Genomic DNA, 21,694 nt, shown 5'->3' with positions numbered 1-21,694 from the left:
CTCCGCGTCTATAAAAATTAGAACTGCTTTAGTGTTAATATTTGTTTGCAAAAGTTCCAAAATGTCAATAATGTTCCTTGTATTAGCAAATAAATGTCTTCCTGGGAGAAAGCCTGCCTGGTCTTTATGAATTATCTCATTTAAAACTCTTTTGAGTCTTCCTGCCAAAACGTCAGCAAATATTTTATAATCCACGTTTAAAAGGGAAATGGGGCGGTAGTTCTTAAGTTGTGTCTTTTCAGTTTCTGATTTTGGTATCAATGTGATGAAAGCTTCCTTCCACGATTCAGGCGCCTTCTTTCCCTCCATAATTTCATTGCTGACCTCCATCAATGGTTGAATCAAATAGTCACTTAATGTCTTATAGTACTTGGAGGTCAAGCCATCTGGCCCTGGAGACTTGCCCAACTTCATATTCTGAATGGCCTGTTCTATCTCTAGTCGTGTTATTTTACTATTCAGGAGTGATCTATTTTCTTGTGATAGTTTTTTAAGTCCATTTTTCTCCAAAAATTTTGCAATCTCTTCCTCCTTTTGTGGCCCTTGAGTGTATAATTTCTTAAAATATTTCTGGAAACATTTTCTAATTTCCACCGGGTTCTGAATATTCCTTCCTTCTATTTCCAAATTTGTTACTATGTTCAGCTTTTGTCTCTTCTTCAACTGCCATGCCAGCAGTTTCCCACATTTATTAGCCGATTCAAATGTTTTTTGTTTCATTGATTTAATCTTCCATTCTATTTCCTGATTTATCAGTTTGGAATATTGTGCCTGATGAAGTTTAATTTCTCTCAAAATCGGCTGTGACTTCGGGTTTACTCTTAGTTTCTTCTCTAACTCTTTAATTTTCCCCAAAATCTTGTCCTTTTTCTCATTTTGTAGTCTTTTCTTTATGGCGTTCTGTTGTATCAAGAACCCTCTCATCACAGCTTTGCTTGCGTCCCAGATTGTTCTTTTTTCCACAGCAGTGTTCAAATTTATCTCAAAATAGTCCTTTATTGTTTTTTTGGCCTTCTTGATAATCTCCTGATCTCTAAACAAGTTGTCATTCATCTTCCATCTAAAGGAGCCGGTTGGTAATAATGTCATGTCCATTTTCAACGCGTTATGATCGGAGCAGGTCTTTGGGCAGATTTCCACTTTCTTCACCTTAGGAGCCAGACCTCTAGAAATCCATATTTGGTCAATTCTTGTCCAAGTCAGTTGGGCTTCAGAGAAAAATGTTCCTTCTTTCCCTAAGGGGTTCTTTGTCCTCCATATATCAATCCAGTCCATGTTGTCTGTCATTTCAAAAAAGGTCTTTGGTAGTCTGCCTTCTTTAGTAACCTTTTGGCTTTGTGACCTATCCATGTTTGTAGAAACGATCCCATTCATATCTCCCATCATAATGATGTTATCATAGTCCAGATAATCCAGCATAATCTCATGCAACTTCTTGTAGAATTCTGAGAGAATCTAGAATTGTTTGGGTCATCTACCTTGATCAGGAATGAGGAATCTGTGGGCCTCAAGATGTTATTGGACTACAACTCCCATCATCCCTGACCATTGGCCATGCCAGCTGGGGCTGATGGGAGTTGGAGTGCAGCAACACCTGGACAGCTACAAATTCCCCATCCCTGGTCTAGACATGTAGTGATTCCATATTTTTCTGCGTCATTATGACATGCTGTAGTGGTGCACCTAAGTGGAGAAAGAAAGCCTTAATGAGATGTGAAGCGAAAATACCTGAAGGTTTGCTTTTCCACTGTGTGTAGACATTGCACAATAACTTGTAGCAATTTAAATTTCATCATTATCTAGCATTTGTAGGGGTACTTCAAAAGTTTAGTTGATAGTTAATTTAAGATTGCTGACTTAGATCACAATACAGTAATTAGGCAGAATTAAGGTAAAAATGGAAAGAAAATGAATCAAGTAATACAATACATTGTGTAGTAGTATTTTTTCCACTTCTCAAGACATTTCTAGTAACGTTACAATGTTTGCATTCTCATGAAAGAAAGACACTTTGATTATATATTTCTGTTATAAAACAATCTTTGAAATATGCTGGCTAGCTTTGGCTTCCAGCTTTTACCATTGTCGTGAGCCATAGCGTACTTGCTGTACAATACACACAGCAGCACATCCTCAAAAGCCCTGAAGACAATTTATACTTCAGTCCTATATCCACTCACTGGGAGTAAGTCCGCTGAAAACAATGGGACTTGTTTCTAAGTAGACATGTCCAGATTATTATGTGACTTACGTAACTAACATAGTTTGCTGCAAGTATGGGGAACCTCTGGCCCTCTACATCAGGGGTTGAACCATTTGAGATTCTGAGAGAGTACTGGAGGCACCAGTCACAAAATGGCTGACATTGGGGCGGGATGTCATAAAACACAAAATGTTTGGCATGGGGAACATGGTCCTGATTGTGCAGATCGCACAATATTGATTTTACACACACACACGAAAATATTGGTGCTTTCTAGTAGCAAGAAGGAGCATTCCTCAGTACCAGGAGAAATCTACAATGTGGCCACATCTCACTAAGAAAATGTGAAACCTGCACATTTTGCCCCCTAACTTTTTTTCTAGGGGGCGGAGCTAGAGACTTACCTTAAAAAAATATGCAGATCCAGGTCATGTTGAGTTCAAACTATTCACATTAACATTCATTTTTTTTGTTTAAAATATTGGTAGAAATCAGAGTAAAGGACCTTAAACAAAGGGGATGAAGAGTGACTGGACTATGGCTTGTTTTCATTTCCAAGTCTGTTTCTGACATTTCAATCTCGCAGTAAGATTTAATTCAATAACTGGCAAATATTATTATCATTTTTCATGGGGCCAAGCTGAGATCATTTATCTCCTTTGTATATTTTAAAGCTCAGACTGTTCCGCTGGAAGGAACCCCCTACCAACAGACACCAGCTATAGTGACCTTACTTGTTCCATTTACTGAATCTGTGATTTCTTTTCTCCATGTTGGTGTGTGTGCCAGATGGCAGTTAAATGATAATAAACATAACAAATAGAGACAGTGCATGAGGAGAGATAACAGTGGCCGAATGTACACAGTTGTTGAGGATGGAGGAGATTGTTTGCTGCAAAACGAACACAAAGTTCCATTGTATAAGAATCAGGTTTGTGTTGTTTCCACCAAAATGTGTGAAGTAATGCAGAGAGTGAAAGTCTGCATTCTAATCAGGGGTTGGATGTCAGCAACGTTAGTTGATTTTAGTTATTCTGGCAAGGAGCTCATCTCAGTGCTCTAAAGTGATGCTGGCTCTTTTCCCATATGTGCAGTTCAGTCTTGTGCAGGCTTACTCAGAAGCAAAATGCATTGAGTTCAATGCAACTTATTCCCATGTTAAGTGTGCATTCAATTGCAGCCACAGTTATGTTTGCAGAACAGTGGCCTTTACCAAACCTTACAATTTTTTACTAGCGTGCACAGCGCATTATGATTTTTATCTCACTCCTGGGAGGTTAGCCTTTAAGATTTCCATTTCACAAATGAAACACTGAGGCTGAGAGAGAGTTCTGTGTTTGGTTCTGCATCCCTAAAGCTTGACCGCATGTTGGCCAAAAGAAAATGGTTCAAATGGAGTGCGGGGTGGGGATTCTATTCCATTCACATTTAAAGGTGAACTTACCTAATCCACACTTTCAAAAAACGATTCAAGAAGTAGAACACAGCCAGTCTTCAAAATTCAGATTTCTCATTTTTTTGCAATGCAGTGCTCCAGCCAAGCAATGTGTACAAGAATGTTCATACTGAGATAAAGTGTGCATGAAATATGATGTAAAGGTAAAGGTAAAAGGACCCCTGACCATTAGGTCCAGTCATGGCCAACTCTGGGGTTGCGGCACTCATCTCACTTTATTGGCCGAGGGAGCCGGTGTACAGCTTCCGGATCATGTGGCCAGCATGACTAAGCTGCTTCTGGTGAACCAGAGCAGCGCACGGAAATGCCGTTTACCTTCCTGCTGGAGCAGTACCTATTTATCTACTTGCACTTTGACGTGCTTTCGAACTGCTAGGTTGGCAGGAGCAGGGACCGAGCAATGGGAGCTCACCCCGTCATGGGGATTCGAACCGCTGACCTTCTGATCGGCAAGTCCTAGGCTCTGTGGTTTAACCCACAGCGCCACCCGCATCCCGAAATATGATGTATTAGGATATAATTGCAAAAATGTGCTTATTAGGCAAAATTCCAAACAAAGAAGTGTATATTAGCATAAATTTGTATTAGAATATTAATGAATTTTCATGATGTGAAAATGTGGAGAACTGAGAGAAACCAAAATTGACTTATTTGTCCATTCTTAGATGCAAACTGGATGATTGATTGTACTATTCTTCCCTGCCTAAAGAGTACTTGAACTGGCTAAGTGTAAGATCTACAGTGATTCTTACTAGTGAGAGTAAACAGAAACATTATTTAATTATTGGGGAGATGCCCCTCACCCAATGTGAATTTTTGAAATCTGCCGCATGGTTCGCTTGTTCACTATGAGCTTGGACTTTTCAAATATGCAAAAAGAAGATGGCAGAAGAAGAGGATAGGTTTACTGAACATTGATGCTACAATGACCCTTAATTGTGCTTTTTCTTAAAGTTGTTTTAAGGCCAAGTCCAAAGAATAGCACCAGAAAAGTGCTCTTTGGCGTCCCTGGCACCTGTGCTATGTGGCTGTTTAGGACACTGTTTTATCTCCAAAGCTATTTATCATCTATCATGAAGCTATTGAGAACTTTCATTAGGCGTTTTGGAGCACTGTGTCATCAGTTCACTGATGAGATGCATCTCTGTTTTTCCCTAACATCTGAATTGGGAGTGGCTGTGCAAATCTTGTACCAGAATGCAGAAGTGGACTGGATGAGGGCCAATAAACTTAGTGAAATCCTGGGAAGATGGGAGTCTTTGTGGGCAGGTGGTTCCTGTGTTCAGAAGATAGGTCAATTGCCTATTCTCGATGGGGTTGTGTCCCCTCTGAAGAAGCATGTTTGGTTGTTTTTTTTAATCAGCTATATTTCATATGCCAACTGTGATTGGCATAGCCTGGCTGCTGTGGTCCATGCACTGGTAACCTCAAGACTGGATTGCTGCAATGCGCTCTGCATGTGGGGCTGCCATGGGTCTAGTCTGGAACCTCTAGCTAGTACAGAATGCAGTGGATAGACATGCTACTGGAGAAAGATAGCCAGCAATATGTGGCACCCCTGCTAAAACATTTTCACAGACTGCCTAGGACAGGTATCTTATTAATATACAAAGTCCTGAACAATTTGGATTCAAGATACCTCATGGACCACTGAATTCCTCATATCCCAGCTCAGTCACTGAGATCATCCTGAGGAGTACTGTGTCGCAGAAGCATGACTGGCTTTAAATAGCTGTGGGATACTCTTCCTATAGAGTAGGTATGTCCAAAGTTCATTTTGGGAGCCTAATCCGCTGGTCGATTTAATCCGGCCCCTGGGGCAGTATATGCCCTGGGGTAAAATCCTAAAAATAAAAAAAAAGCTCAGCAACTTCAGGGTTAAATCCTAAAATAAGCTCAACAACTTCAATTCTAAAAAAAGCTTAACAACCTTGGTTGGCCCTCCGGCCCTCTTTGAAAAAAGTTTGGGCACACCTGCAATAGAGATTCAGCAGGGATCTGCTAGTTTTCAGAAATCTCTTGAAGGCCTATTTCAAGATGAGTCATTATTATTATTATTATTATTATTATTATTATTATTATTATTATTATATTGTTTTGATGATATTTTATGTTTTTTGTGTACTTGTATATCTTGCTAGGGACGCAGGTGGCACTGTGGTCTAAACCATTGAGCCTTTTGGGCTTGCCGATCAGAAGGTCGGCAGTTTGAATCCCCGCGACGGGGTGAGCTCCCGTTGCTTGGTCCCTGCTCCTGCCAACCTAGCAGTTCGAAAGCATGTCAGAGTGCAAGTAGATAAATAGGTACCACTCCGGCGGGACAGTAAATGGCATTTCCGTGCGCTGCTCTGATTCGCCAGAAGCGGCTTAGTCATGCTGGCCACATGACCCAGAAGCTGTGTGCGGACAAACGCTGGCTGCCTTGGCCATAAAGCAAGATGAGCGCCGCAACCCCAGAGTCGTTCGCGACTGGACTTAACAGTCAGGGGTCCCTTTACCTATATCTTGCTAGACACTGCCGTTATATTTTATATGAGGGGGCTATCTATAAACATTTTAAATAAAAATAAAAATAGCTGGATGTTGCATTTGAGACATTTAATCCCATTTACTGCCTTCTCAGCTGTCTTAATTTGTGATGCTATCTTTCCTGCCTGCATGAATGAAGCAGTTTAGAAGAATAGGTTGTCTGACTACCATGCTCAGTTCTGGAACATTAATATACAGTGGTACCTCGGGTTACATACGCTTCACGTTACATACGCTTCAGGTTACAGACTCCGCTAACCCAGAAATAGTATCTCGGGTTAAGAACTTTGCTTCAGGATGGGAACAGAAATCGTGCTCTGGCGGTGCAGGTTAAGAACGGTGCAAGTTAAGAATGGACCTCTGGAACGAATTAAGTACTTAACCCGAGGTATCACTGTATAGGAATAATTTGTTTATCTTGCATGTTTATGTTGTGAACTGCCCTGAGATCCACAGATACAAATTTAATAAATAATAAATAAAATAATAATTCCATGATCAATAGGAAGAGTTTACACAGGAAAAGAGAAAGCACGTAAAACATGCTAAGAACTTCATAATTCTTTTCAAGCTTTTGTGAGAACAAAACCCGAGACGAATCAGTCATGACTCATGTTGACTTCCCACTTCCAAGAACTATTTATGCAATTGCTTGGAGGCTGCCCTGGGATAGAAATAAATTACACAGAAATTAAATCTCTCTGTGTATATGTGTGTGTGAACTGGACAATCTGTTTAATGGCTCAAACCCTGAGGTAACCTCACCACTCCTGTTCTGGCTTTAGATTTATTTGTTCATATGTTAAGAACTAGCTGAAAATATTTGGCTCCACATTTTAAAAGATGCCAGAAGGGAATTAGAGACCAGAAACGTGGTGGAGGTAGCCATTTATATTAGAAAGAAATTCTAGGTTGAGGAAAGTTATTTTGTTCAGAGGAGTTCATTTTCCTAATGAGGTAGAAGCAGCTTGATCGAATTATACAGTACTTTTTTGATCAATTGAACACCCCATGTTTCTGAAGGTGCATAATGAGCCTTGTCACCCCACTGAGGTCTGTTCACGCTTGTGGGATGCTGATTCTGTACAGCTTAGTTTCCTTTTATTCCTCCTCCCTCACCAAATGTTTCAAGGCTGTTTTACACATTTACACAGAGGCATATCTAAGTTTGCCCTCAAGAAGGAGCAGCAGCCGAATCACGCTCCCTGCTGAATAAACTGATGCAAATACACAAGTTGCCGCAATCACTCTTTCCATCTTTAGGTGTACAATTAGGCAACATAGGGCAGCTCATAGCCCAGAAATGTGATGTGTGAACTGGTCCTTAAATAGAGCTTAATCATATCCCTCACGTGTTTCCTTTCTGGATGAAATGGTGCTCTGAAAGTCTCCCATTTAATGAGGCCATTGTTGTGATTTTCAGGAATTTTCAGTTTGTGCCATTTGAGTTACAGCAGGACCGCTCAAGGTCCTGAGTGATGACATCTAAAGATGCATGTTAGCGTCACCTTGAAATTCATTCTTTCTGATCCCATCACTAGCAGACTGCACTTTTATTAACAACGGTTCAAGGCTTGGTAGTGGCTAGTGAGGGCAACTGTCACCGCAGCGTAGAAACATGGAACAGAACATTCACATCCAAGTGGCCCAATCAAATAATTGTTAAAATGGCGGGGACGGCAAAGGCCATTTTACTGTACCTGCTGACATCTCAGTCAGTGTCACCTAGCCATCTATTTGATTTCATTCAAAGTGCACGGCAGCTAGCTGACCAACACTAAAGTGCATTGAAGTGCACTGCATGGATATTTTCTGTGGGCAGATAGGCAGATTGCATAATGGAACACTCTTAAATGACTGGCAAAGACAGGGATGGACAGTTGTGGCCTATAGTAATTGATGCTGTTCAGAATTGCCTTTCATCTACATTTTGAACTTTCACAATGTTTAATAGAAAATAAATCTTGATCCCTTGCAAATCTGCCTGTTTTTGGCCTCTTAATTCATATGTACACCTATTTCATGTTCTGGTTTTGTTTTTAATTATGTGGAAGCAGAAAGCTAAAGATACTTGAATATTTCTTACATTCTCTCTCTCTCTCTCTCTCTCTCTCTCTCTCTCTCTCTCTCTGTGTGTGTGTGTGTGTGTTTTCTTTCAGTGAGGGAGCTCAGGCCACAAGCAATAAATAGACACCATTGTTTGAGTATTCCCCCCATATATTTCTTGGCAACTGAAACAACTGATTTCAGCTCGTATTTGCATACCTACAGTTCAAATCAGCCAAACCTGAAAATGAAATGTATGGTAGATGCCACCCACCCACTCCACCGATGTTTAAAATGAGCTCTAAAGGGAAGGAAAAGCTATAGTTGCAATCTGTGGCCAATTATGTTCACTCACAGGAATGAATGACTCATTGGAATGAATGGGTCAAAAACTCTTAACTTGGTATAGGATTGCAGCCATTCAAATCTCTTTCATGGCGCTTAAAGCTACTGATAGTTCACCTTTCTATCAAGCTGCTTCTGAAGAACACAAACCTAACTTTTACAGTCAGCTAGAGTGATCTGAAAGGTTCAAAGAACCTCTGCAGAGATAATGTATTTCTCTGTTCAAGTAGTTGGTGGGGGGAGCGTTTAAAAAACCCAAAAACCAGTAGGCAGTGGTAAGAAAAAGTAGGACTAGTTCTTTAAAAGCATCAGTGCAGTTTTCTCAGCATAACCTTTTGCTATGTTCTTGCGCTACTGCCAGATGATCTGGGGGTGAAAATGCAGCAGGAAAGATCATTTATTGCACTTGTTACTGGGACAGGCAGCAAGTTACAGTGGGACACCAATAAGGCATGTGTATGGTCAAATAGTTTTGCATTTCTTGCTGGTATGAGCCCTATAGGCACGAGTTCAAAAGGAGAGATCAGGATTTCATCATTAGTTTATTTGCATGCTATTTTCCCACAAAACTGTGCCCAGACTCATATCTCACAGCATACCAAATGAGCAAGAATAAATATAACAATTCAGAAACAATATGAAGAACCATTAAAAATTATCATAATATCAACATTTTACATACCACATTATAGGAAACAATACCAGTAAGGTAATTTAACATCTTAAAACTAAACAGAGAGATTCACAGGAATCACTGACAGGGAGAGATGGGGTCATCATGTGTCTAGTTAGCTCTGGTTAGACATTAAATGGGAAAAGGAGATTTGTATGAGAAGTTGTGGGAGAAGTTACGTATGAGTTGGGCAGAAGAAGATCCACGCAATGACCTTTCTAGATAACATTGGTGGGTGCATGAAGAAGGCCTCCCAAGCTTAAAACAATATGTGTGCCATCCCAGTCATAAAAATTAGGAAGTTCTTTTCTAACACCCTGGTTTGAAAAGCTTCCACATTATCTGAGGGAGTTAATGTGGCATGACTCTCATAACTTTGTGAGTTTGCTTTTCAGTCTTAATTTATGACTTATTGAAAGTGAGAGCTGTGTGCAGGGAAGGAAACTTAGAGAACTTAGTGTGTCCACGAGAATGGGAGGCAGTCAAAACTCCAGAGAAGGTGTGGTGTAGTGGTCAACCTCTGTCCATAACTGAAGGGAACAGGAAAGTAAAACAGCAGGCTGAGGTGTATGGACACTCATGTAACTTCACTGTAAAAGAAGCCATCTGTGGAAGCAGAATGCTAGACAGGGATGATTTAGCTTGTGTGTACATTGTTCTACCAGTGAGGATAACTATTAGGTTATCTTTATCCATTGGTTATCTAGGCATAGCTGTGGATGCTACTGACATTTTAAAAGGATGTATGGAATTGGAGGCATTCTAGGAAGGAAAGGATGGGTCATCATGGCCCCCTCCTGCAGTTTTAATCCCACATGTGATTATCTTCCAATACCTCTATCTCTGCACTACCCATTGTTTCTGCTACTATAAATTAAATGGGTTGATGTACTAGACTTGCATGACAAAGGAGGCAAATCGCTTTGCTTTTAAAGGGGGAAAGGGTACTTACTTGCCTGTCCTATTGGTCATAGGAAAGCTTGCCTAGAGATGCGTGCTTCCCCTATTCTAGTTGAGGTAGTAGTTGAGGATAATGTGTACAGTTTAGGTGTTCTCCTGAAGTTTTGTTCCTGGGTGTTCCAGTGATAACCCGCAAGGAATGCATTTGCACTGCTTCAGCTGTGGCTCTTTGAGAAGACAAAACTGGCTACTCTTATGCCTGCTTTAATAGCCATTTCAAACTACTGCAGTGCTTTGTACTTGGGCTTCCCTCTGAAGAGTATTCAGAAACTCCAGCTGGTGCAAGACGCTGTAGCTAGAGTTGTATTGGGGGCCCAGCTTTTTGGATAATGTTATGCATACTTTTTAAGCTACGTAGGCTCCCAGTTCATTTCCAAGTGCAATTCAAAGTACTGGTTTTCCCCTTTAAAGTCCAGCAGCTTCACTGCCCTTCTGCAAAAGCAACTGGAAACTTTATAAAGGAATGGGTGGACAAGAAAAAAATTATTGATTGAATGCATTTTGGACACTGCTGGTCCCTCTTCGGAAAATTTAGAGGAGAGTAATCCATATTTCAGCCGTGTCACTTCTTCTGTTGCTATCAAAAGAAAAAGAAGAGGTAGCTCATCTGAATGTTGAATTACAAGTTCTTGGCTTTTTAGCCCTAGATGACTTGAGACCGTGATATCTGAAGCACTGCTTGCTTTCATATGAGACTGCCTAAGATCTTGGAGCTGCAGGCAGCAGCTTTGTTTGCATCCCTCTTTTATCTGAAGTCAGGCTAGTGACTATGATTGTTGGGCGCAGGGCATTCAGTGGTGGAACCCTGGCTTTGTGGAGCTCCCTCCTGATTAATATCAGGAAACATCTATAGTGACTTGCTCAACACATTTCTGTGTTCACTCCGGTGCTCCTTGAAGCTTGACTCAAGCTATTTATAGGACACAACCTTTTCCACAGCGATGTCCAAGCTCTGAAACTATCTCTCTGTAATGTGGATATGTGTTTGGTTGCTTTCGTATTTAGAATGAATGGTGAAGACCATCCATTTCAATCAGGACTTCCATAATGACTGGTTGTTATTCCAGCCAAATCATGCCACATATTTTCTGTATTTGAGTGCAATGGCTATTTATCATTGTTTTTGCTATAATTTGTTGTGTTTTGGTGTTTTATTTAATTCTGTAGTTTAATTGCTTGTCTGCTGCTTTGTGGGGACTTTGGTCTGACAAGCAACACAAAAGTAAGCTTTTACCTACATTGCCTATGCTGAACGCTATGGCACTGTGCCCAACTTAGTTTTACTCAGAGTAGACCCACTGAAATAAACGGACCTAATTTAGCCATGTTCATCAGTTTCAATAGTCTCCTCTGAGTCTAACATTGGATACAACCCAACATGGTTTTATTAAGAAATTAGACAGAAGATAATCACAACTGTTCTTAAGATGCACCACTTTTTCACAATGTCACCTTGAAAGTGTCTGGGCACAGAAATTTGTCTCTGGGTGTGTGTCTTGTTTATTTATTGCTTTAGTATCCCACCTTTCTACTAAGTATCTCAAAGTGACGCACACAATTCTCCTCCCCTGCCATTTTAATCTTCACAACAACCCTGCCGAGTTAGGCTAAGAGACTATGAGTGGCCCAAGGCTACCCATGGAGCTTTATGGTTGAAAAGGGATTTGAGTCTTGGTTTCCACTACACAACACTTTCCTTCTACTGACATGTTGCTTGCATTTTCCTTTACCATGGCACAGGGACCTGGGGTTAGGGGCTGCAGTTTCCAAGCCCCACTACATGACTTCTCAGCAGGCTTGATCTGATGTTTCTCTGGTTTTAGAAAAGAAGCCCCACCCCACCCCCATCCCGCTTCCCGGGCGCTTCCTGGCCAGCTGAATATCAAATGCAGGCTCATTTACATTGTATGGGGCTTGCTAGTTTTCTTTGCTGATTTTATCTCTCTCTCTCTTTAAGGAACAGATCGGCCACATATTGAAAATCAGGAAATTTAATTTTGCCAGATGAATTAATTTTAATAGGATTTCCTTAATGCAACATGATTAGCATTAGCCTCACCTTGTAATTTGTGGCATATTAAGGAGAGCATCTTATTCTTATTGGGTGGGGTGGGGGAAGGACTTTATCCAGAAGGACCTCCAGTAAAGAATGAGGAGAGAAGATACAAGCAAGACCAAATATTTGCTGAGGATTGGCTTATCCAGAAGAAGTTTGCAGCAAACTGTCCAGAGACCAGCAAGCTGGTTGGCCTTTTTGGATCAGCCCATCATCTAACTGAGTTTCCAGCCTTCAAACATCTGCAGCCCACCAGCATGTCCATCTGATAACAAGAGATGGGCTAGGAAAAAGGAAACACTTCTGTCCACAGAGCTTAGCCACCACTTGGAGGCGAATCACCAGAGCCACCTAAAAGAAGAAGAAAATAAAGGATAAGTAAACACAAGTCTGGATGACCCTCGAGGCTTAAATGCCCCCAAATCCAACCCTTCTGGACAGCAGTCATGCAAGAAATATGCAAAATAACTAAACAGGTACTAGAAGTCACCCCAGAACTGGCCCTACTGAACATCTTCCAAGATAATAATATCAACTCACACTATAAAGAACTCATAACCCACCTACTCTCAGCAGCCAGAAGCATCATAGCCAGACACTGGAGAGACCTGTCAGGAGTAAACATGGACCAATGGTATCAAATTGCATGGGAAACAGCCTTATTAGAAAAACTAACCAATAAACTAAAACTGACCCGGGGACAAATAGAAGATGCCTTCACCCTGGTATGGTTCCCCTTTATCACATAGGTAAATGTAAAGGGACCCCTGACCATTAGGTCCAGTTGCGGCCGACTCTGGGGTTGCGGCGCTCATCTCGCTCTATAGGCCGAGGCAGCCGGCGTACAGCTTCCGGGTCATATGGCCAGCATGACTAAGCCACTTCTGGCGAATCAGAGCAGCACACGGAAACTCCGGTTACCTTCCCGCTGGAGTGATACCTATTTATCTACTTGCACTTTGAAGTGCTTTCGAACTGCTAGGTTGGCAGGAGGCTATCACATACACAGCCCCAAAAGACAACTACAAGAATCCACCGACAGCATACAAATCAAGAAGGCTAACTTGACCCAACAACCCCTCCCCCCCACATTAATGAACAAATCTCACTGCAGCCAACCAAAGACAACTAACTGCACCCTAAGCCACCCCAAGCACTCTTAACTACCAAGGAAATACAACAAGCGAATAGAGAACCTACCCAAGTGACACTGATGCCAAACCCCCCACACACATACACTCCCTCTCCCCCTCTTTTTCTTCCCGACCTTATACTGCAAATAACACTAATGTCTCACAACAGATGTGCTTGATCTGCAGAAATCACAACCTGAAGAAAGAGACAATGCATGTACTTTTGTAAACTAAGATTTTTTTTTAATCAAAATTATTTTTAAAACAAATGAACAGACCCCTCCCAAAAAAACCCAAAGCTTTCCCCATTTCCCTGGTGCTGAAATTTAACAAGACCAACTTTCGTTTGATTCTGCCAAGTAGTAGGGCCTTTATGCTCTTGGCTTACAGCTCCATTCACCAGTCAGGTAAATCACATTGCTCTGGTTTTACTGCTAAGTTCTTTGGGCTCCAAACTATGCCTTCTGCCTTATGCTGTTTAACTTCCACTGAGATGTTTCCACTTGATCCAATCTGTTTAACTTCCACTTCTAAGAAGGCATGGGGAGCTCATAAGGACTAAATTGGCCAAAGGCCCTTCAGGTCTAGCTAGCATCCTGTTTCTCAGAGCAGCCCAGCAGAGGAGGACAGGAGTGCAATGGCCCTGCCCTGTTGCATAAGGCCTGAGGTTGATATTAGTAAGGAAAGGGTGGGGAACAGTTCTAGAGATCTAGGGGGTATTCTTCACACACACCCTCTCAAAAATATCTCTGGGATTGAAAGAGTAGAAAGTTGCAAGCTGTTGCTTCTCCTCCCCCAACAACAACAAGATAGCTCAGTCGGTAAAGCATGAAACTCTTTATCTCAGAGTCGTGGGTTCGAACCCCACGTCGGGCAAACAGAGTCTTGCATTGCAAAGGTTGGACCAGATGACTGCCGAACTCTACAGTTCTCTGATTCAATGATTCATTGCCAAGGGGGCTGCTGCTGCTGCTTCTGCTGGTTCATCTCCTCTGGGCGGGCTGGGGGTTGGGGGGGGGGGGTGCCTGCCTGCGCGCGCAGGCGCTTCTCCCCCGACCTGATGCTTCGCAGGGCTGACATTCGTGTAGCAACCGCCGGGTCCGAGGCAGCAACGGCGCTGCAGCTGGGCTTGGCTTTGAAATGCGCAAGACAATGGGCGCCACTGTTCTCGCCCGCTTCGCCTTTCCATTCCATTTGCATAGTCTGTTCTGCCTGATTGACCAGCTCGGGCTGTCCAAGGGACCCGGCATTGTTCCCAGATCACTGCGAGATGGCAGAGATGACAAGATTCAGGTGAGAGATGAAGTGGGATGGCTCGCCCGGGCCGCAAGCCGAAGCCAGAAGCCCCTGGGAACACCAGGCGGGGGGGGGGGGAGAAGGAGGAGGAGTGGAGAATCAGATGGAGGGGTTTAAGAGAGAGAGAGAGAGAGGTCCTCTCCTGTCTTCCACAATGAGAACTCACCCCAAATCCACATTTTCCCACCCCTACTACCGCTGCTCTGGCCAAAAATCGAGCCGCCCTCCTTAACCCTCACCGTAGTTCATAGCAGGGCAGCGCTTCAAAGTGACGTTCAAAGCACAGTGATGTTCAAAGCACTTCACACATACAGGGTCTTCTTGGCAAAACGTACAACATGCCTGCAAGGCGGGACAGGAGACCATCTAAAAAGGCTGCTTCCGGGAAGGAGCGGCTTTCTGGTAGGTAAAGGTAAAGGTACCCCTGCCCGTACGGGCCAGTCTTGACAGACTCTGGGGTTGTGCGCCCATCTCACTTAAGAGGCCAGGGGCCAGCGCTGTCCGAAGACACTTCCGGGTCACGTGGCCAGCGTGACAAAGCTGCATCTGGCGAGCCAGAGCTGCACACGGAAACGCCGTTTACCTTCCTGCTGGTAAGCGGTCCCTATTTATCTACTTGCACCCGGAGGTGCTTTCGAACTGCTAGGTTGGCAGGCGCTGGGACCGAGCAGCGGGAGCGCACCCCGCCGCAGGGATTCGAACCGCCGACCTTTCGATCGGCAAGCCCTAGGCGCTGAGGCTTTAACCCACAGCGCCACCTGCGTCCCTTGTATCTGGTAGGGTTGCCCTATTTTGAAGAGCAAAAAGAGAGGGACATATTTCCCGACTTCTACTATTAACTATGGAGACTCTCATTCTACATACCCATGAAAAAGAGAATGTGTCTTGGAAAAAGAGGACATAATGTCAACCCTAACCGGGCTGAGTGGAGGGCGAAAGGGAAACGGAAGGTGCGCCCTCCAGAACTGCAGCCCGCCAGAAAGCAACACCCCAGGATCGGTTTTGCATGGGAAGGTTTCCTATTTACAAGTGAAAGATGGATTAGAGTCGCAGGGGAAGATGGCAGCCCCACCCCACCCCCCGCGAGGCACTTTACCTGCAGGGAACTTGCAGGAGGACTTTGTGAGGGAGCTGAGGAGCTGAGGCCCCACGAGCCGGTTCATATTTACTCGGAAGGAAGCCCCGTCGAGTTCAATGTAGCGCTCACTTCTGGCCAAGGGTGCAGCAGGGCTGGAGCCGAAGCAGCTGCGATCCTAAACTGTCTGGGAAATGCCCTCGAAATCGAGAGGAATCGGGACTCGGGGCCAAGTATAACGGGGCTTCGGGTTTGTGTTAGGATCGCAGCCTAAGGCTAAAATCCTATGCCCAACTGGCCCTGAATAGGAGGCTCTCGCTAAGTTCCTTTATTACAGTCTAATCAAGACCGTGGAAGGTAGCTGGGCAGAGACACGCGTTTTATAATCTTCCTCCTTCCGCGCAATCGTCTGCTTATTTGCAGCTGTGCCCTCTTCTGTAGATCGAAAATACCGGTAGCTACTCCTGATATCTCAGACAAAACACAACTCCTGATATCTCAGACAAAACACAACTTGGGAAGGGCCATAGCTCAGTGGAAGAGCGTCTGCTTTGAATTTAGGAGGTCCCAGTTCAGTCCCCAGCACGACCTCCAAGTAGGGCAGGGAAAATGTGCCCCGTCGAAAAATCCTACAGAACCGCTACCAGCCTGTGCAAGCAATATTGGGCTAGATGGACGGGCTCAGGGCATGGCAGCTTCCTCTGTTCCTACCCGCCATTCATTTCCAGGCAGTTGCTCATGATGGAAAGCTCTGAGCTGCTGCGGAAGGAGGAATGGAGGAAGGAGAGCAAATCGCGTCGGGCTCCATCTCCTCTTTCCCACCCCTCCCCCACACAAAAACAACAACCCTGGAAACTTTTTACCCTCTCAAACTAGCTTGCAGGCACACACACACACACAGACACACACACGTAAACAACATGCACCCGCCCAGCCGACACAGGCCCCCTGAAATGGGTTTTCGTTTGACACTCTTGTTTTGACTTCTTCGTAGAAAGACCTAAAAAAAAAAAATCTTTGCAATACCGGAATGTTTTCCCTCGAGGGATCTGCAGCACAATTTGCCATAATTTCTTCCTTAAACCGAAAAGAAGCTGAGCTGAGCAAGGGAGGAGATTCCCATGGCAGCGCTCGCTTCGACTCAAACCCCCCCCCCCCCTCGCCGCCCTCTGGGACTCCAGTCTCGTTTCAGTGCAAATATTCCCCATCATCTGCTAATAATGGGGAAAGACAACAGAGGCGCGCGACTCGCTTATGCCCGGGCACCAGCCACGGATCCACAGCTGCCATTTAAACCTCACCCATCCCATCGATTTCCTCTCTCTTTAGCAGGACAGCTATTTTTACTCAGCAGGGAGACTTATTTCAGTGGGCCTTTTGGCCAAGGAAGTAGCTGGATGCAGCCCCATTCTGTGCACATTCCTTTTAGCAGGTTTCCCTTCAAGGTTAGGTGTGCTCAGGATCGTACTCCTGTGCGCACCTACCTGGGAATCAATGAACTTGGTGAAACTTACTTCGGAGTAAGACACGTATCGCTGTTCGCTTATGATCCTGTGCCCACTTGTCTGGAAAGGTCCCATTTAACTCAATGAGAGGGCGTGCAATGAGTCCTGTTATTGAGCACGTTCGCTCCCTTGGGCTGCACCTGTTTAGGTGAGTCTCATGGGTTTGTGGATGAGAACTGGGGGTGCCACGTTGAGACTTAACTGGGTGGGTTGGTGGTAGTAAAGTCTGTCCGGGGAAGAAGAGCCGGATCCACGGTTAGTTTCAGCAGCTGCTGCTGCCTTAGTCCCAAAGGACTGCGACCCGCGTTCACACGGAAGGAAGCACTTGCTTCCGAATAGGTGTTAATTCGGCTTAAAGCCCAGTGTTTCGATTGCACCACATTGTGGGCTCGCAGTTAATATCCATATAACTTTCTTTGCTCATCTGAAACTTGGATTCCCCCCCCCTCTCTCTCACACGGTGGAATGCACTTAATAGCTTCTTAAATTCGAGGGTGAGGGACGAGCTCACACCCAGAAAGAAACACAGGCGCTCCCTCGGGCCAAAACTGCTGCTTTTTATGTTGGTGGTGGGGAGCTGATTTCAAGCTGGTTTACCCCGCAGCCCTAAGGCAGAGATCCTTCCCCTGTTTCCACGGAAGGAAGTCCCGCAGGATCGGGTCTCCGGGGCTTCCCAGGAAGGACCCGTCGTGGTCCCCCGGCGAAAGTGTGGCGTGAGGCACCGGGGCCCGGCCCCCGTTTCCCCGCCTCCCGGTGCCCGCCGGGGGTGAAAGATGCGATGGGAGCCGAAGTGGCTCTGGAGTTTGTTTAATTCCCCCCTTCGCGTGTTTACTGATCCTTCGAGAGGCGCTTATCTCGGGGAATATAGAGCGATTAATAAAACCGCAGGTTTCCAGATAAGTGATTGTGATGGAGATTGTTGGCGAGAAAATAGACAATTATCCGCTGTTAGCTTTACATAAAGATCGCATTAACTTGAATTAGTTATCAGACAAAAGAACATCAGAAAGCTGCACCTTTTCTGCCAAGGCAACCGCTCGCGGGGTGCGTGTGTGTGTGTGTGTGTGAGAGAGAGAGAGAGAGAGAGAGTCTCTCTCTCTCTCTCTCTCTCTCTCTCTCACACACACACACACACACACACACACACACACACTCACACACACCGGGAAGTTGGTGGCAGGCCAAAGAGAGACGAGGCAGGGATACTGAGCTGGGAGAAGTTGGAGAGTTTCAAGGGAGGAAGCGAGGGAGGGAAGACGCGCTGCCTGCCCGGGCGAAATGCGCCGCCGCGGAAAAGAGGCGCAGCTGAGAAACGCGCCTTGGCAGCCAAGTGGGAACCCAAAGGAAGGAGAAGGCTGATCGTGGGGCAGCCGGGAACTTAAAGGGCTCCTGAATGGAGGTGGTGGTGTTATAGGAGAAAGAGAGGGGGGTCTTTTCCTGCACAGCCGTGGAACTATTTGGAGAGCATGAAAGAGGCTGCTGTGGTTCCCGCTGGAGAGCTTTTTGTACAATTCCAAGTCTACTTCTCTCTCTCTCTCTTCTGCCCCCCAACACACACACAGCGTTCCCCCCTCCCATTCACTGGAGGGGGCGGTAATTAATTATCCAGCTCTGCTCCTGGGAGAGATAGAGAGAGAGAAGGAAGGAAAAGTGGGGGAGCGGTGGGGGGGAGCGTTAAGGGAGGGAAAGGACTCCCTCCCCCTCCCGACTTTCTCGTTTTGTTCTGCAAGCAGAACTAGGAGGAACACCCCCACCCCGACCTCCACCCCGGGACTGCAGGGCTCCTGTCCAGTCCACCCCCACGGAAAAGGGGGGAGGGCGAGCCCTGCGGGGGAGCGGCTCTCATTGTGGCAGCCAACAATCCCCCGGCCTCCCCCCCCCGCGCGGAGGTGAGGAATTCTGGAGCGGCTCGTGTGACTTCGAGGGAGAGGGAGGCGGGCAGGGGCTACAGAGGCTAGGCGCGCGAGGGCACACCCAGAGCATCTCCCGATCCTCCGTCCCTTCCTAAAATAAAATAGAAGCCCGCCAAGGCAAAAGAAAGGATGTCATTACGGTCCAGCAAGATGCACTCCCAGAAAAATAATAATATTGACTATACAGTATATATGTGGGAAAGGGACGGAGAAAAGTGTCGCGGCGGCGCGTTGCTTGAGCTGGAGCCTTGCCTTCCACTTTCTCAGGCTAGTAGGTTCGAGCCCCGCGCTGGGCGAAATATTCCTGCGTGGCAGGGGGTTGGACTAGATGACCCCCAGGGTCCCTTCCGACTTGACAACTTCTATGAAAATCTCTGTAGGTTGGCTGCCTCTATTAGGGCTGCAACGTGTCTTTCTGTGAGTTTAGTTAGGGTCGGGACGCCAGATTGCCAGACAGCCTCAGAGCAGGCGATGCTGCTGGGCTGAGGGGGGGTAAAGGTTTGTGTGTGTGTGTGTAGCGGGGATGCTCAGGTGCCGTAGGGCTGCCCCCTGGCCTGCACGCACACATACACAGCGCACCCCGCCGGCTCTCCCCGGCTCGCCTAACTGGGAGCTGTCCCAGTGCTGCTACGTGCTGCTCCTGCGCTTCCCGGGTCCCGGTTGAAAGGAGCGGCTGACGACCCCCCCAGTTCCCAAGGCAGGCTGGAAGCTGCCTGGTGAGCCTTGGATTTGTGTGGTCCCAGCCTTTCCCAGCTTGCCCCATTCCGCGCCCGGGATCAGGGGCTCCCTCGGCTCGTTTGCACCTGCGTCGCTTCTGGCTCCTTCAGGAATGCGCTGAAGCTTGTAATCAGCTTTGTGAAGCCATTGAGTGCACGGCTGAGTGAAACTTGCAAAGCTCGCGGAGAACTGGCCCGCTGAATGGGAGTCAGCATGGGGCTGCTCTCCAAGCCTTGGCGCTGCCAAATTCCAGCAGAGCCCCTCACAATCAGTCCACACAGGCTTTGCTGCTTTCCCCACACTAAGGAAAGTGAGAAAAGAAAAGCGAAAATACCAGCCACCGAGGTTAGCAGTTTGTTCCCAGATTAATGGCAAAACTCTGGAGGCTGGGTGGGTGGATGGATAGATTAGCTAGCTAGCGGCCGAGGCTCTGCGTTTTTTGGTCGCCTCTAAAAGACGCTGGGTGTTGTTTGTTTTTTAGCTGGGGCAGGTTTTGTTGTCCTTCAAGGCGGGAAGGTAGCCAGAAAGAAGGGCCCGTGGTTATGAAGAAACTTGGAAAAAATACAGGGTTTCCATATCTCTCTCCTGTAGTTGTTTCCATATCTCTTTACTTGAGAGTAGTCCCATTAGAATCTATAGGGCTGCTCCAAGAGCAAAGCATTTGGGAACGGCTGTTCGGGGAAATAAAGGGGGAGGGGTTTCAAAAATAGCAACAAAAAATCATAAAGAGGCATCCGAATATAGTCAAAAGTTGGACAAAAAGGATTGCAGATTGTATTTTAGATAGGACAGCGTTTTGTGAGAAGATAAGGCGATTCGCACGCCATTAAACTCAGTAGGAAAGTGGGGCTGGCAGTCCAAGGGACTGTTTTGTTTAGAGCCCTGTTGCTTGTGGATATAATGAGAAAAAGTGTCCATCGTCCAAGACGCTCTTGCTAAGGATGGTTTTGGGGGGGGGGGTTGGAACTCTGCATGATGGTGTTCCTTCCTTAAGGAACAGGTTTTTAAGTTGCTTGGTGAAGGATTGTCGGACCTCCTGGGAAATCCTGCAGAGGAGCACACAGAAAGCACCCATCCTTTGGGACGTCAACATTTTTTGAAGGGGAATGTGAAGGGGTCCTTGTTTAGAATTCTTTTACTCCTGGCGCAAATCAGCTGCTAACCCATTCCACAGATTGCTAGGGATGGACGCCTGGCTTCCTAACCCATTTAATTCTACGTTTGTCTAGCGATATCTGGATGTTTTCCCATGAACCTCCAGATACTACCAGAATATTTGCCTCTAAGTTTTAAGCCACAATTAGGTCCTCAGATAGCCAACCGCTGTAAACGAGGGAAACCATTTGAAAAGTCAGCTTACTATAAGCGATTCAGGCGGTGGCGGTGGCGGGGAGGACCCGATATTCAAAATCTTTTGAGAGCTAGATCCACGTAAGACAACGTGCGTTTAGCTAACAGTGGGCTCCGATGCATTCAGTTCTATTTGGAAGTGAGACTTATGGGGCTTAGCCTCAGATAAGTGAGGATAGTACTGCAGGTGAAACAGACCGATCCTATGCATGCATTCACTCACTCAGAAGTATGGCTGCAGTCTTAACCCCACTTACCTGGGAGTAAGCCTCGTTGAATTTAATAGGAATTACTTCTGCATATGCACAGTTAGTAAATCTCACTTAGTTCAATAGGACCGACTCCCAAGTCGATGTGCACATGACTACAGACTTTATTGGCAGCGGGCTGCCATTGGTATCAAAGGTCGGGATCCCAAAGAGCTGCTTTAGGCATGT

At 45.5% G+C, this 21,694-nt stretch overlaps 2 long non-coding RNA genes across 8 annotated transcripts in view; one reads left to right on the top strand and one right to left on the bottom strand.

The window, feature by feature from the left end:
• Positions 1–21,694, top strand: part of LOC310842998 — a 346,703-nt gene that overhangs the window by 118,239 nt on the left and 206,770 nt on the right. For all 6 annotated transcript variants that reach the window (XR_014563429.1, XR_014563430.1, XR_014563431.1 and 3 more), the window contains exon 3: positions 2,692–2,788. This is a non-coding gene — a long non-coding RNA (uncharacterized lncRNA). The remainder of the gene's footprint in view (positions 1–2,691; positions 2,789–21,694) is intronic.
• LOC310843001 overlaps positions 9,103–21,694 on the bottom strand; it is a 49,190-nt gene continuing 36,598 nt past the window's right edge. Inside the window, exons 3-4 of one of the 2 annotated variants that reach the window (XR_014563438.1) lie at positions 12,832–12,876; positions 11,897–12,619 (exon numbers count right to left, since the gene is read on the bottom strand). This is a non-coding gene — a long non-coding RNA (uncharacterized lncRNA). Of the gene's footprint in view, positions 12,620–12,831; positions 12,877–21,694 lie in introns of both variants that reach the window. The other variant, XR_014563437.1, reaches the window with a different exon arrangement.

This window comes from Podarcis gaigeae, assembly GCF_964106915.1.
Source record: "Podarcis gaigeae genome assembly, chromosome: 4".
NCBI classification, from domain to species: domain Eukaryota; kingdom Metazoa; phylum Chordata; class Lepidosauria; order Squamata; family Lacertidae; genus Podarcis; species Podarcis gaigeae.
Note: the sequence above shows the minus strand (reverse complement) of the source record. Positions and strands in the feature narration are given on the sequence as shown.